The 13,289-nt window shown below is 49.9% G+C and overlaps 1 pseudogene across 1 annotated transcript in view; it reads right to left on the bottom strand.

Annotated features, from left to right (window-relative positions):
• Positions 1 to 5,449: 5,449 nt before the first annotated feature.
• Positions 5,450 to 13,289, bottom strand: part of LOC310781640 (formin-like protein 2 pseudogene) — a 63,595-nt pseudogene continuing 55,755 nt past the window's right edge. Inside the window, exon 3 of the transcript XR_014554059.1 lies at positions 5,450 to 5,629. The product of XR_014554059.1 is annotated as a formin-like protein 2 pseudogene (transcript). The remainder of the gene's footprint in view (positions 5,630 to 13,289) is intronic.

The raw sequence follows: 13,289 nt of genomic DNA, 5'->3' as shown, positions 1-13,289 counted from the left end.
CATGCAATCATTCAAAACAAATAGGGGGAAAAAAGCCGGGGTGAAATGGCCAGGTCAGAGGTCAGGGACTTCCTCCTACACCTACACCTCCTCCCCCACGCAATATTCTTTTTCCCATGATGGCGAAGGCTGGGCGAAGGCATGACCCGCCCCTCTCTGCCTCTGATTGGCTGACTGCACTCGGCTGCTCTCAGGCGAGCCAGAAGTCATCTCAAACGAGCCTAATATATAGCCTACACTTTTATTCAATGTCACGATGCTGCGGGGGAAGTAGGCTACTTCCAAGCATTATTACTATAACTAGATAGGCTATTAGTGGTGTGTTTGCTGGACAGCTAACATTCATACTTTATTAACTCATTGAGTGCCATGGACGAGTATGTTCGTCATTTCGTTTAGTAACGTAGAGTGCCAAGGACGAGTATGTTCGTCAATTGCGTTTTTTGACGGTGGGACGTGGATCAAAGCATCAGGCATCTCCTGTACAAATATGGGAGCTATTGAAGGTGTATAACCTATTTTACGGACTCATTAGGTGGCGACAGTGCTCTCCAGATTACAGAAAGGTCCGGAAAACTGCAGCAAAAAGCCGTGATCAAAGAGAAGCCGATGCATGCTGCAGCCAGAGCCATATAGATTGCTCTGTCTGCAGCTGACGTCGGGCTGCGAACATCAGTCAATCCGCGCACACAACTGAGCTCCTCTGCCTCTGTCTGTCTGTCTGCATATAGTTTCTCCACACGATTACTCGCCAGAAAGGCAGCACCCGACGCCGAAGGGCCAAACCTATCCCTGCAGTCCCGTTTGGCATTTCCTTGTCGCGCTGGGAGCCGCCCGGGAGCCGCCCGGCGCAAAAACGGAGGCTCCGAAAATAGACTGGGTGCGTGTGGGGAGGAGTTTGCAGCTGAGGCGGGGAGAGGGGGGTGGGGCACGCAGGCTCCACAGAACTACACCACGTCACTACATCAGAAAATATTAGCTAGCGTCAGTGAATGTGCTTGAAATGCTGCATTTCACAAAAGGCTGAATATCTCAGCTTATAATTTGAAACCTGTCTTTTTGCTCAAAACAGCCTATCTTCTCCGGCTCATAACTAAAGAACGGAAAATGGGATCAATAAACTTTTTTTTGCAGATGATAGAAGAGAGTCTCCTCGTTCTTTGTGCGTGTTCGGTGTTTACATAGTAATATCACACAATATTCTGTGGGCCTCGAGAAATCACTGAAAACGCTCTGAAACTCTGGCACTGGGAGCTTCCGTTCTCCAAAAGTGGCTGGCACTCAATGAGTTAAAATGACTCTGCAGTCAGTTAGTTTCTGCTGAGGATGTAAGGGTCATCTAAGCATTAATTTGTTCATAACGTGAGCAGCAGGTGCAAAACAATCATTACATCAACAAGCATGAGATGGCAGATGGCAGCATATAGAATCAAAATGTTATGTGTGAGATCTTACTTTATTAGATTAAACGTTACAATTGCAAACCATATAACCAAGTTATTTAGGCCTACTTAGCCTATTGCAGCAGGCATATGAATGTGTATTTTTTCTTGTCATTCTAAATTGCATTGTAGAAAGTCAGGTTGCAAGCACACTCGAAAATATTTAAAAACTCACTGGGTGCAGGGCAAGCACGAGATATGAAAAAGAGAAAAAGCCAGCACTCCAAATGTCTTTCTTGTTGATTTATTTACCTCATACACCTGGGCAGCAGCAACGAACGTTTCAGTCAAAGACCAACGTTGAGGAAGGTCTTTGACTGAAACGTTCGTTGCTGCTGCCCAGGTGTATGAGGTAAATAAATCAACAAGAAAGACATTTGGAGTGCTGGCTTTTTCTCTTTTTCATTCTAAATTGCATTACCTTGTTTCCTCTGATTAATATTTAAATTCAAATACATGTCATTCTTGTGTTACAATGAGCTGAATTAGTTCCCTGTAAATAACCCTGTTTTATATCACCCTTGATCAATTCTCTGTCTATAGGCTACATACGTGCACTGCCAAGAGTAGCGGCAGCATTATAAACCATAGATATATGACTATATTAAAAACATGAACACACTGGGGTCTTTCATGCAGGCTAGCAAGCGTAACTGCTGTATGTCTGTCTGACCCACTGAGCTTGACGGTCTGACCACAGACTGTAGAAAGAGATGTAATGCAGGATAGCCAAGCGAATGTGTTTGGATGGAAGTTTGATACTAGGCCAATCAGAGGGAGAGAGGGGCGGGTTATGCCTTCGCATAGCCTTCGCCATCATCCGGGAAAAAACATCGCCTCCCCCACACCCTCCCACAAATTAGCCAACCCAAACGACACTTCCGCCATCCTCCTGGGGGGGAATTATGCACATATTTTTTTTACATATTTCTTACTTTTCTTACTTCTATATTATTGTTGTTATATATTTAAGCAATATAGCATGAGAGCCAGTGTGTTGTGGCAAATATATCCCGCTGATCAGCTGTTATCCCACGAGGCCACAGGCCGAGTGGGATAACTGCTGAGCAGCGGGATATATGCCACAACAGCTCGAGTGCTATATTGCTTTTATAAAACGGTTTCCAAGTATGATAATATAATAATAATAATAATACTATAAGTCCGACTGGCATGGCATTCTGGTAGAGTCAGTTGAAACACTACTGTAAGGCGGGACCGCAAGAACGTGCGGGTGATTTGATTGGATCGTTCTGGAGACTGAAGTTGACATTGGCCAATCCTGGCGCTTGCTGAGAAGCTGAGAGCTTTCTGGAAAGCCCGACAGGCAGCTCGAGCGCAGCGCTGCATTCTCAGCACTTGCTGAGAAGCTGAGTGCTTTCTGCAAAGCCCGACACCAACTAACGTTACGGGGTTAAATGCAGGGTTAAATGCGGGGTTAACAGCCTTTTTTTTGCAAAGAAGACATTAGCCCGCGTCTATTCTTGTACAAAACATAATTTTCTGCGAAGTATTAGTAAAGTTATAAGCGAAGATCGATTCACAAGGATCTGACAGCTGTCTCCGCCATTTGTTTTTTCTACACTGTCATTTGAGGTAACCAAAGCCTTTTAGTAAGAGAGTTGCCATGGCAACTCATAACCCATGGCCATGGGTTATTGGAGTGGGTTACGGGATTTATACAATGGCTGTGAACCATTCAGATAGCTTGATTTGAGAGAGCCGTTTTATAATTAAGCAATAATCCCCTCACTCCCTGTCGCTGTGCGGGGCCCCTCCCCTCACTCCCTGTAGCTGTGCGGGGCCCCTCCCCTCACTCCCTGTCGCTGTGCGGGGCCCCTCCCCTCACTCCCTGTAGCTGTGCGGGGCCCCTCCCCTCACTCCCTGTTGCTGTGCGGGGCCCCTCCCCTCACTCCCTGTAGCTGTGCGGGGCCCCTCCCCTCACTCCCTGTAGCTGTGCGGGGCCCCTCCCCTCACTCCCTGTAGCTGTGCGGGGCCCCTCCCCTCACTCCCTGTAGCTGTGCGGGGCCCCTCCCCTCACTCCCTGTAGCTGTGCGGGGCCCCTCCCCTCACTCCCTGTAGCTGTGCGGGGCCCCTCCCCTCACTCCCTGTCATTCTCTTCAAAGCAGACGGAGAACCGGCCAGAGCTGCTTTGCTCTTCCATCCTGAGCTGCTGCTGGATTACATCAGATTTGATCATTTAGCCCCCAAACTTCTGTTAGCCTCTGCTCAGCTAGCAACATGTCTGTCTGTCTGTCTGTCTGTCTGTCTGTCTGTCTGTCTGCCTGTCTGTCTGTCTGTCTGCCTGCCTGCCTGCCTGCCTGTCTGTCTGTCTGTCTGTCTGTCTCATTCTGTGAGAGATTTGAATGAGTATTTGCTTCTCATTCATTTAGACAGCTGCATTCTGTATCACAGTATCTCAAAATCCTCATTTCATCACAACGTCACACTATTAAGTCCTGTTCTCCCTGCTCACTACGCCCCCGCTGGCCCCCATCTCACATGGCGTGCCTAAAGATAGCCGGTGCCAAGTGAACTGCTTTTTCCAGGGCCAGCTGACCAGAGAGCCGTGTGTGGTCAGCTGACCAGAGAGCCGTGTGTGGTCAGCTGACCAGAGAGCCGTGTGTGGTCAGCTGACCAGAGAGCCGTGTGTGGTCAGCTGACCAGAGAGCCGTGTGTGGTCAGCTGACCAGAGAGCCGTGTGTGGTCAACTGACCAGAGAGCAGTGTGTGGTCAGCTGACCAGAGAGCCGTGTGTGGTCAGCTGACCAGAGAGCCATGTGTGGTCAGCTGACCAGAGAGCCGTGTGTGGTCAGCTGACCAGAGAGCCGTGTGTGGTCAGCTGACCAGAGAGCCGTGTGTGGTCAGCTGACCAGAGAGCCATGTGTGGTCAGCTGACCAGAGAGCCGTGTGTGGTCAGCTGACCAGAGAGCCGTGTGTGGTCAGCTGACCAGAGAGCCGTGTGTGGTCAGCTGACCAGAGAGCCGTGTGTGGTCAGCTGACCAGAGAGCCGTGTGTGGTCAGCTGACCAGAGAGCCGTGTGTGGTCAGCTGACCAGAGAGCCGTGTGTGGTCAGCTGACCAGAGAGCCGTGTGTGGTCAGCTGACCAGAGAGCCGTGTGTGGTCAGCTGACCAGAGAGCCGTGTGTGGTCAGCTGACCAGAGAGCAGTGTGTGGTCAGCTGACCAGAGAGCCGTGTGTGGTCAGCTGACCAGAGAGCCGTGTGTGGTCAGCTGACCAGAGAGCAGTGTCTGGTCAGCTGACCAGAGAGCAGTGTGTGGTCAGCTGACCAGAGAGCCGTGTGTGGTCAGCTGACCAGAGAGCAGTGTGTGGTCAGCTGACCAGAGAGCCGTGTGTGGTCAGCTGACCAGAGAGCAGTGTCTGGTCAGCTGACCAGAGAGCAGTGTGTGGTCAGCTGACCAGAGAGCAGTGTGTGGTCAGCTGACCAGAGAGCAGTGTGTGGTCAGCTGACCAGAGAGCAGTGTGTGGTCAGCTGACCAGAGAGCAGTGTCTGGTCAGCTGACCAGAGAGCAGTGTGTGGTCAGCTGACCAGAGAGCCGTGTGTGGTCAGCTGATCAGAGAGCAGTGTGTGGTCAGCTGACTAGAGAGCAGTGTGTGGTCAGCTGATCAGAGAGCAGTGTGTGGTCAGCTGATCAGAGAGCCGTGTGTGGTCAGCTGATCAGAGAGCAGTGTGTGGTCAGCTGACCAGAGAGCAGTGTGTGGTCAGCTGACCAGAGAGCAGTGTGTGGTCAGCTGACCAGAGAGCAGTGTGTGGTCAGCTGACCAGAGAGCCGTGTGTGGTCAGCTGACCAGAGAGCAGTGTGTGGTCAGCTGACCAGAGAGCAGTGTGTGGTCAGCTGACCAGAGAGCAGTGTGTGGTCAGCTGACCAGAGAGCAGTGTGTGGTCAGCTGACCAGAGAGCAGTGTGTGGTCAGCTGACCAGAGAGCAGTGTGTGGTCAGCTGATCAGAGAGCCGTGTGTGGTCAGCTGATCAGAGAGCAGTGTGTGGTCAGCTGTGGGGATATCCTGGCCTGGAGATGGGGGGGTTTGGAGGGGAAGGAAGAGTTGAGGCAGTGGAACAGGATGGCAGGTTAGCGGGGGCTCTCACCTTCCTTGTGACTGCTGGGTCCAGATAACTCCTGAGCTTCTGGATGTACGTGTGAGGCGGGTTCTTCACTTGGAATCTCTCCTGTAGAGGAAAGAAGAGGAAGAGAGAGGGGAAAACAGGAAGAGAGAAACATTAGAGGAACCTGTGCTGTATTTTGTGGCAAGTATCAGTTAAAGCAAAACAATCCAATCCTCATATGTTACGCCTTGATCTTTTTTTCAGGTTATTCTCACATTTTCTCCCCAATTCTACTTGGCCCCTCCCCCCTGCTGTCCCGCTCGTTGCTCCACCCCCTCTGCAGATCTGGGGAGAGTTGTAGACTAGCACCACGCTTCCTCCGATACACGTGCAGTCGCCTGACAGCGATGAGTTTCACTGGCAGGAGCGCTATTCGCCCCAGTTCCCCTCCCCCCCGAACCGACGCCCCGACCGACCGGAGGAGGCTCTTAGTGCAGCAACCAGGTAACACGGGAACTCGAACCTGCAACCCTCATGTTGGTAGGCAGGGAATCTAGCGCTGCACTACCCGGACGCCCCTTTATGCATTTCTCTTGTCTCATCTCTAAACATGTTTGTATTCCTTCTTCAAGTCAAATCAAGTTCTGAACTGGCTCAGTAGTCTGAGCACATCTCCAGGATGAGCTGCTGTTATACGAGCCGTCAGATGAAGAAAGTGAATGGGTTTGGATAGTGTCCTCTAGTAAGAGAGTGGCGTCAGCGGAGGACCAAAATGCAAGAATCATTAGCCAATGAACAGCCAGGAATGGGTCTCGCGCTACTTTTGCATGCTAAAATAAAGCCGATAATGTACAATTTGATTCATTTCAAGGGATGAAAAACCCTTTCAAAGTACAACACTGTCTATTTTGATGCAACTCGACAGTGCTGCTTTTTTTACTGAAGAGTTCCACTTTCTACTTCCTGGAAAAAAACTGGTCCATTGGAGTGAATGGAGATGTCGGAACTCTTCTATTATACGGCTCTGGGTTTGGAGTGCAGGTTCTATACTGGTACTCCACCGTGAAGACCCAGGGCCCGGTGTAACAACAGCTGGGCCTTCTGTATGCATTGCAAAGACCTGGGCTTTAATCAACTGCCACTCGGCTAATGAGATAGTCTGGCTATTGAATGCTCCTCGGGGCAGTGTTTCCTCTAAGGCTGGCTTTACACGGTGAAACTTGCACGCAACTTTAGTTGCATGAAACTTAGGTGAAACCAAGTTGCAAATGAATTGCATGGTATAAATCCTTCTGCAACTCACTTGAAACTTCTGTGAAACTCAGCCGCAACAGTTGCAAAGCTCTCAACTTTGTGGAACTAGTTTCATGCAACAGCCAATCAAAATGATGAGAACCAGTCAGCTGATCACGTAGGCTCTGGCTGTTCGCAGTCTCAACAAACATACATGCCATGGCAGGACGGGACAGGCAGCGAAAATGCACCAAATAAAACCGAAGACGGTCTCTTGAAAAACCGATACAACACCTCCGAGTCCGAATTGATATTTTCCAGCGAGAAAACGATATGAAATACGATACAAAAATGCAGAATGACAATTCTCACTTGAAAAAAGAAGAAAACGATACAATAGATGAAAAATGACCAATCTAGCTAGCTAGTTTTGCTGGAAGAAACTGCAAAGTTGCACGAGACTTGATTATTTTTGAATTGCTTTGTGTAACTGTGAAGTTGCATGGAAATTGGGTTGCATGCAACTTGCAACCTGCAACTAGTTGCGTGCAAGTTTCACCGTGTAAAGCCAGCCTAAAGGTTCTTCTGGTATGTGGGGTCACTTTGGTTCACTGGCCCAGGTCCACTTCAGGACCCATTCCAGGACTGGTGGCAGACTGGCAGTATTATATAGATATCTGATTTGTACATTTTGATGATGCTATATGGACAATACAGGTCCTGATCACACTCTGTAAGCAAACTGTGGCTATGAAGGTCAGTCTGTGCCAGGAGGTCAGTGAAGGTTAGTCTGTACCAGGAGGTCAGTGAAGGTCAGTCTGTACCAGGAGGTCAGTGAAGGTTAGTCTGTACCAGGAGGTCAGTGAAGGTCAGTCTGTACCAGGAGGTCAGTGAAGGTCAGTCTGTACCAGGAGGTCAGTGAAGGTTAGTCTGTACCAGGAGGTCAGTGAAGGTTAGTCTGTACCAGGAGGTCAGTGAAGGTCAGTCTGTACCAGGAGGTCAGTGAAGGTCAGTCTGTACCAGGAGGTCAGTGAAGGTTAGTCTGTACCAGGAGGTCAGTGAAGGTTAGTCTGTACCAGGAGGTCAGTGAAGGTTAGTCTGTACCAGGAGGTCAGTGAAGGTCAGTCTGTACCAGGAGGTCAGTGAAGGTTAGTCTGTACCAGGAGGTCAGTGAAGGTTAGTCTGTACCAGGAGGTTAGTGAAGGTCAGTCTGTACCAGGAGGTTAGTGAAGGTCAGTCTGTACCAGGAGGTCAGTGAAGGTCAGTCTGTACCAGGAGGTCAGTGAAGGTTAGTCTGTACCAGGAGGTTAGTGAAGGTTAGTCTGTACCAAGAGGTCAGTGAAGGTCAGTCTGTACCAGGAGGTCAGTGAAGGTTAGTCTGTACCAGGAGGTCAGTGAAGGTTAGTCTGTACCAGGAGGTTAGTGAAGGTCAGTCTGTACCAGGAGGTCAGTGAAGGTCAGTCTGTACCAGGAGGTCAGTGAAGGTCAGTCTGTACCAGGAGGTCAGTGAAGGTCAGTCTGTACCAGGAGGTCAGTGAAGGTTAGTCTGTACCAGGAGGTCAGTGAAGGTCAGTCTGTACCAGGAGGTCAGTGAAGATCAGTCTGTACCAGGAGGTCAGTGAAGGTTAGTCTGTACCAGGAGGTCAGTGAAGGTTAGTCTGTACCAGGAGGTCAGTGAAGGTCAGTCTGTACCAGGAGGTCAGTGAAGGTTAGTCTGTACCAGGAGGTTAGTGAAGGTCAGTCTGTACCAGGAGGTCAGTGAAGGTCAGTCTGTACCAGGAGGTCAGTGAAGGTCAGTCTGTACCAGGAGGTCAGTGAAGGTTAGTCTGTACCAGGAGGTCAGTGAAGGTCAGTCTGTACCAGGAGGTCAGTGAAGGTTAGTCTGTACCAGGAGGTTAGTGAAGGTCAGTCTGTACCAGGAGGTCAGTGAAGGTCAGTCTGTACCAGGAGGTCAGTGAAGGTCAGTCTGTACCAGGAGGTCAGTGAAGGTCAGTCTGTACCAGGAGGTCAGTGAAGGTCAGTCTGTACCAGGAGGTCAGTGAAGGTTAGTCTGTACCAGGAGGTCAGTGAAGGTTAGTCTGTACCAGGAGGTCAGTGAAGGTTAGTCTGTACCAGGAGGTCAGTGAAGGTCAGTCTGTACCAGGAGGTCAGTGAAGGTTAGTCTGTACCAGGAGGTCAGTGAAGGTCAGTCTGTACCAGGAGGTCAGTGAAGGTTAGTCTGTACCAGGAGGTCAGTGAAGGTCAGTCTGTACCAGGAGGTCAGTGAAGGTTAGTCTGTACCAGGAGGTCAGTGAAGGTCAGTCTGTACCAGGAGGTCAGTGAAGGTCAGTCTGTACCAGGAGGTCAGTGAAGGTCAGTCTGTACCAGGAGGTCAGTGAAGGTCAGTCTGTACCAGGAGGTCAGTGAAGGTCAGTCTGTACCAGGAGGTCAGTGAAGGTCAGTCTGTACCAGGAGGTCAGTGAAGGTCAGTCTGTACCAGGAGGTCAGTGAAGGTCAGTCTGTACCAGGAGGTCAGTGAAGGTTAGTCTGTACCAGGAGGTCAGTGAAGGTTAGTCTGTACCAGGAGGTCAGTGAAGGTTAGTCTGTACCAGGAGGTCAGTGAAGGTCAGTCTGTACCAGGAGGTCAGTGAAGGTTAGTCTGTACCAGGAGGTCAGTGAAGGTCAGTCTGTACCAGGAGGTCAGTGAAGGTCAGTCTGTACCAGGAGGTCAGTGAAGGTTAGTCTGTACCAGGAGGTCAGTGAAGGTCAGTCTGTACCAGGAGGTCAGTGAAGGTCAGTCTGTACCAGGAGGTCAGTGAAGGTTAGTCTGTACCAGGAGGTCAGTGAAGGTTAGTCTGTACCAGGAGGTCAGTGAAGGTCAGTCTGTACCAGGAGGTCAGTGAAGGTCAGTCTGTACCAGGAGGTCAGTGAAGGTCAGTCTGTACCAGGAGGTCAGTGAAGGTCAGTCTGTACCAGGAGGTCAGTGAAGGTTAGTCTGTACCAGGAGGTCAGTGAAGGTCAGTCTGTACCAGGAGGTCAGTGAAGGTTAGTCTGTACCAGGAGGTCAGTGAAGGTCAGTCTGTACCAGGAGGTCAGTGAAGGTCAGTCTGTACCAGGAGGTCAGTGAAGGTCAGTCTGTACCAGGAGGTCAGTGAAGGTTAGTCTGTACCAGGAGGTCAGTGAAGGTTAGTCTGTACCAGGAGGTCAGTGAAGGTCAGTCTGTACCAGGAGGTCAGTGAAGGTCAGTCTGTACCAGGAGGTCAGTGAAGGTTAGTCTGTACCAGGAGGTCAGTGAAGGTCAGTCTGTACCAGGAGGTCAGTGAAGGTTAGTCTGTACCAGGAGGTCAGTGAAGGTCAGTCTGTACCAGGAGGTCAGTGAAGGTTAGTCTGTACCAGGAGGTCAGTGAAGGTTAGTCTGTACCAGGAGGTCAGTGAAGGTCAGTCTGTACCAGGAGGTCAGTGAAGGTCAGTCTGTACCAGGAGGTCAGTGAAGGTTAGTCTGTACCAGGAGGTCAGTGAAGGTCAGTCTGTACCAGGAGGTCAGTGAAGGTTAGTCTGTACCAGGAGGTCAGTGAAGGTCAGTCTGTACCAGGAGGTCAGTGAAGGTTAGTCTGTACCAGGAGGTCAGTGAAGGTCAGTCTGTACCAGGAGGTCAGTGAAGGTCAGTCTGTACCAGGAGGTCAGTGAAGGTCAGTCTGTACCAGGAGGTCAGTGAAGGTCAGTCTGTACCAGGAGGTCAGTGAAGGTCAGTCTGTACCAGGAGGTCAGTGAAGGTCAGTCTGTACCAGGAGGTCAGTGAAGGTCAGTCTGTACCAGGAGGTCAGTGAAGGTCAGTCTGTACCAGGAGGTCAGTGAAGGTTAGTCTGTACCAGGAGGTCAGTGAAGGTTAGTCTGTACCAGGAGGTCAGTGAAGGTCAGTCTGTACCAGGAGGTCAGTGAAGGTCAGTCTGTACCAGGAGGTCAGTGAAGGTTAGTCTGTACCAGGAGGTCAGTGAAGGTCAGTCTGTACCAGGAGGTCAGTGAAGGTCAGTCTGTACCAGGAGGTCAGTGAAGGTCAGTCTGTACCAGGAGGTCAGTGAAGGTCAGTCTGTACCAGGAGGTCAGTGAAGGTCAGTCTGTACCAGGAGGTCAGTGAAGGTCAGTCTGTACCAGGAGGTCAGTGAAGGTCAGTCTGTACCAGGAGGTCAGTGAAGGTCAGTCTGTACCAGGAGGTCAGTGAAGGTCAGTCTGTACCAGGAGGTCAGTGAAGGTCAGTCTGTACCAGGAGGTCACAAACTGCCTTCCTGGTAATAATGACCATCAGATAGTTTTAATGTGCTATAATGCACAGCTTGCCGTGGGGATTGTGAGCAGCGTGTGTGTGTGTCTGTGTGTGTGCGTGCTTGCTTGCGTGTGTGCGTGCGTGCGTGCATGTGTGCGAGTGTGTGTGTGTGTGCGTGTGCATGTGTGCGAGTTTGAGTGTGTAGGTGCGTGTGTGTGTGTGCGTGCTTGCTTGCGTGTGAGTGTGTGTGTGTGTGTGTGTGCATGCATGCGTGTGCGTGCGTGCATGTGTGAGTGTCTGTGTGTGCGTGTGTGCGTGTGTGTGCGTGTGTGCATGTGTGAGTGTCTGTGTGTGCGTGCGTGCGTGTGTGTGTGTGTGTGTGTCTGAGTGTGTGAGAGTGTGTGTGTGTGTGTGTGTGTGCGTGCACATGTGTGTGTGAGTGTGTGTGCGTGTGAGAGTGTCTGTGTGTGTGAGTGTGCGTGTGCGTGCGTGCATGTGTGCATGTGTGAGTGTCTGTGTGTGCGTGCGTGCGTGTGTGTGTGTGTGTGTGTCTGAGTGTATGTGTGGGTGTGTGTGTGAGAGTGTGTGTGTGAGTGTGCGTGTGTGTGTGTGTGTGTGCGCGTGTCCTAAGCTCAGTCAGGAGGAACACTTGGTGCCTTAAGCGAACACCAAGCAAACAGGTTTGAAGTGAAATCCTCCATCACTGTGCTGTGCATTTAAATAGGAGAGATTAGCGGCGGCTTTGGCTCCTCATGGTGAGCAGGAAGCAGTATTTGGATCAGGTGACGTGGGCGGAGGAAGCAGCATCACTGGGTCCGGTCAATGATGTAACGCGGCGCTATAGACGGAGCATGGGAAAGACAAGCAGGCCGTTTAAAGAAACGACTTGTACTGTTCTGTACGAAGAGACAGTGAAGATGTCTCCTTGTTTAGGCCAGTGGTCCTCAAACCTTTTCACATCAAGGACCCCTAAACTGAGACAAATCACACCACGGACCCCCATTTCATAACATTTTGCCCGGGAGTCCCCCCATCTGATAAGATTTTAGCTTTTGCGACGCAGTGTTTCCCACAGAATTCAAAGCTATTTGTGGTGGTAGGGTGGTTGGGTGGGTTGGGGGTAAAAGTTAAAAGGATAATTTATTAACTAAAAACTAAGGAAAAATAACTAAACAACACAAAGTAAATGTACATTAAACAAATGAACAGAACAGGCCTAGGCAAGAAGTGGGCAGGCCTAGGCCCAGGCAGGCCCACCCATAGCTACGCCCCTGTTTTACCAGTCTTTTACACAAGTAAACTGTACTTGTGTCTACTTTTCCCATCTCTTCATTTATGATACTGTAACTGTAGTATTAGAAAATATCAGGGCTGGCGGCTCCTCCAGGGGGCCCCAGCCTCCACTTTGAAAACCACTGCTCTAGTCTAGACTCTCCTCAGCCACAACATTTTCCATGGCAGAAGAGGCAGAGACCCATTTCCCTTGGTCTCTCTGCCTCTTCTGCCATGGACTTGTCCCTGAGGCACATCTCACTCACCACAATATTCTGAGTTAGAATCCAGCCTGGAGGAGCCTGGTCACATATCATCTCCTTCTCTCTGTCCCTAATCTGTCATTTCTCTCTTCACAACAGACTTTCAAATAAAGGCAAAAAAGCCAAAAGAAAAGAAATCCATTGTAGCTGTGCTGGAAAAGTCGATGCCCGATGATGATTTTTCCTATCCACCTTATTTTTGAATGGCCCACTGTCAAAAATAATCGTGGGTACAAGGTCCGGTTTAACGTGACTTATTGTTGCAGCTTGCCATTTCCTTTGTTATACTCGGCTGCAGACCCGAATTATAAACGTTATAAAAGTTATAAATATAGTCACGTTATAAACAACTAACCAACGCTGGGGGTCCGTATGGAAACAGTGTTACTCGAAATGGTTAAAAGTTCAATCAATTTGGTCATTCAGTGGCGTTTTACTGCCATGTAAAGTAACTATTACGCTAGCCGTTAGCATTAGCCACAGTAGCCGACTACCCACAATGCATTATGTTATCCCAGCACCCGAACGACACGGCTGTAGAGCAGAATGGCTCTGCTGTAAAATCCTCAGACGTTTTTTTGGTCAAGTTAAAACCATAGACTGTAAAACAGTCTATTACACCGGAAGTGGAAGAAGCACCCATCAGGCATCATGGCAGCTAGAAATAAGGTGGATAAGCTAACTAACAAATGAACAATCGTCGTTTAGTTTGGGGCAGCACAGTGGCTCATGGTGTATATGTGTATCATGAAATATAGAGATGTAGATGACATCT

The sequence above is a fragment of the Poromitra crassiceps genome (assembly GCF_964638095.1).
Source record: "Poromitra crassiceps genome assembly, chromosome: 8".
NCBI classification, from domain to species: Eukaryota; Metazoa; Chordata; class Actinopteri; order Beryciformes; family Melamphaidae; genus Poromitra; species Poromitra crassiceps.
Note: the sequence above shows the minus strand (reverse complement) of the source record. Positions and strands in the feature narration are given on the sequence as shown.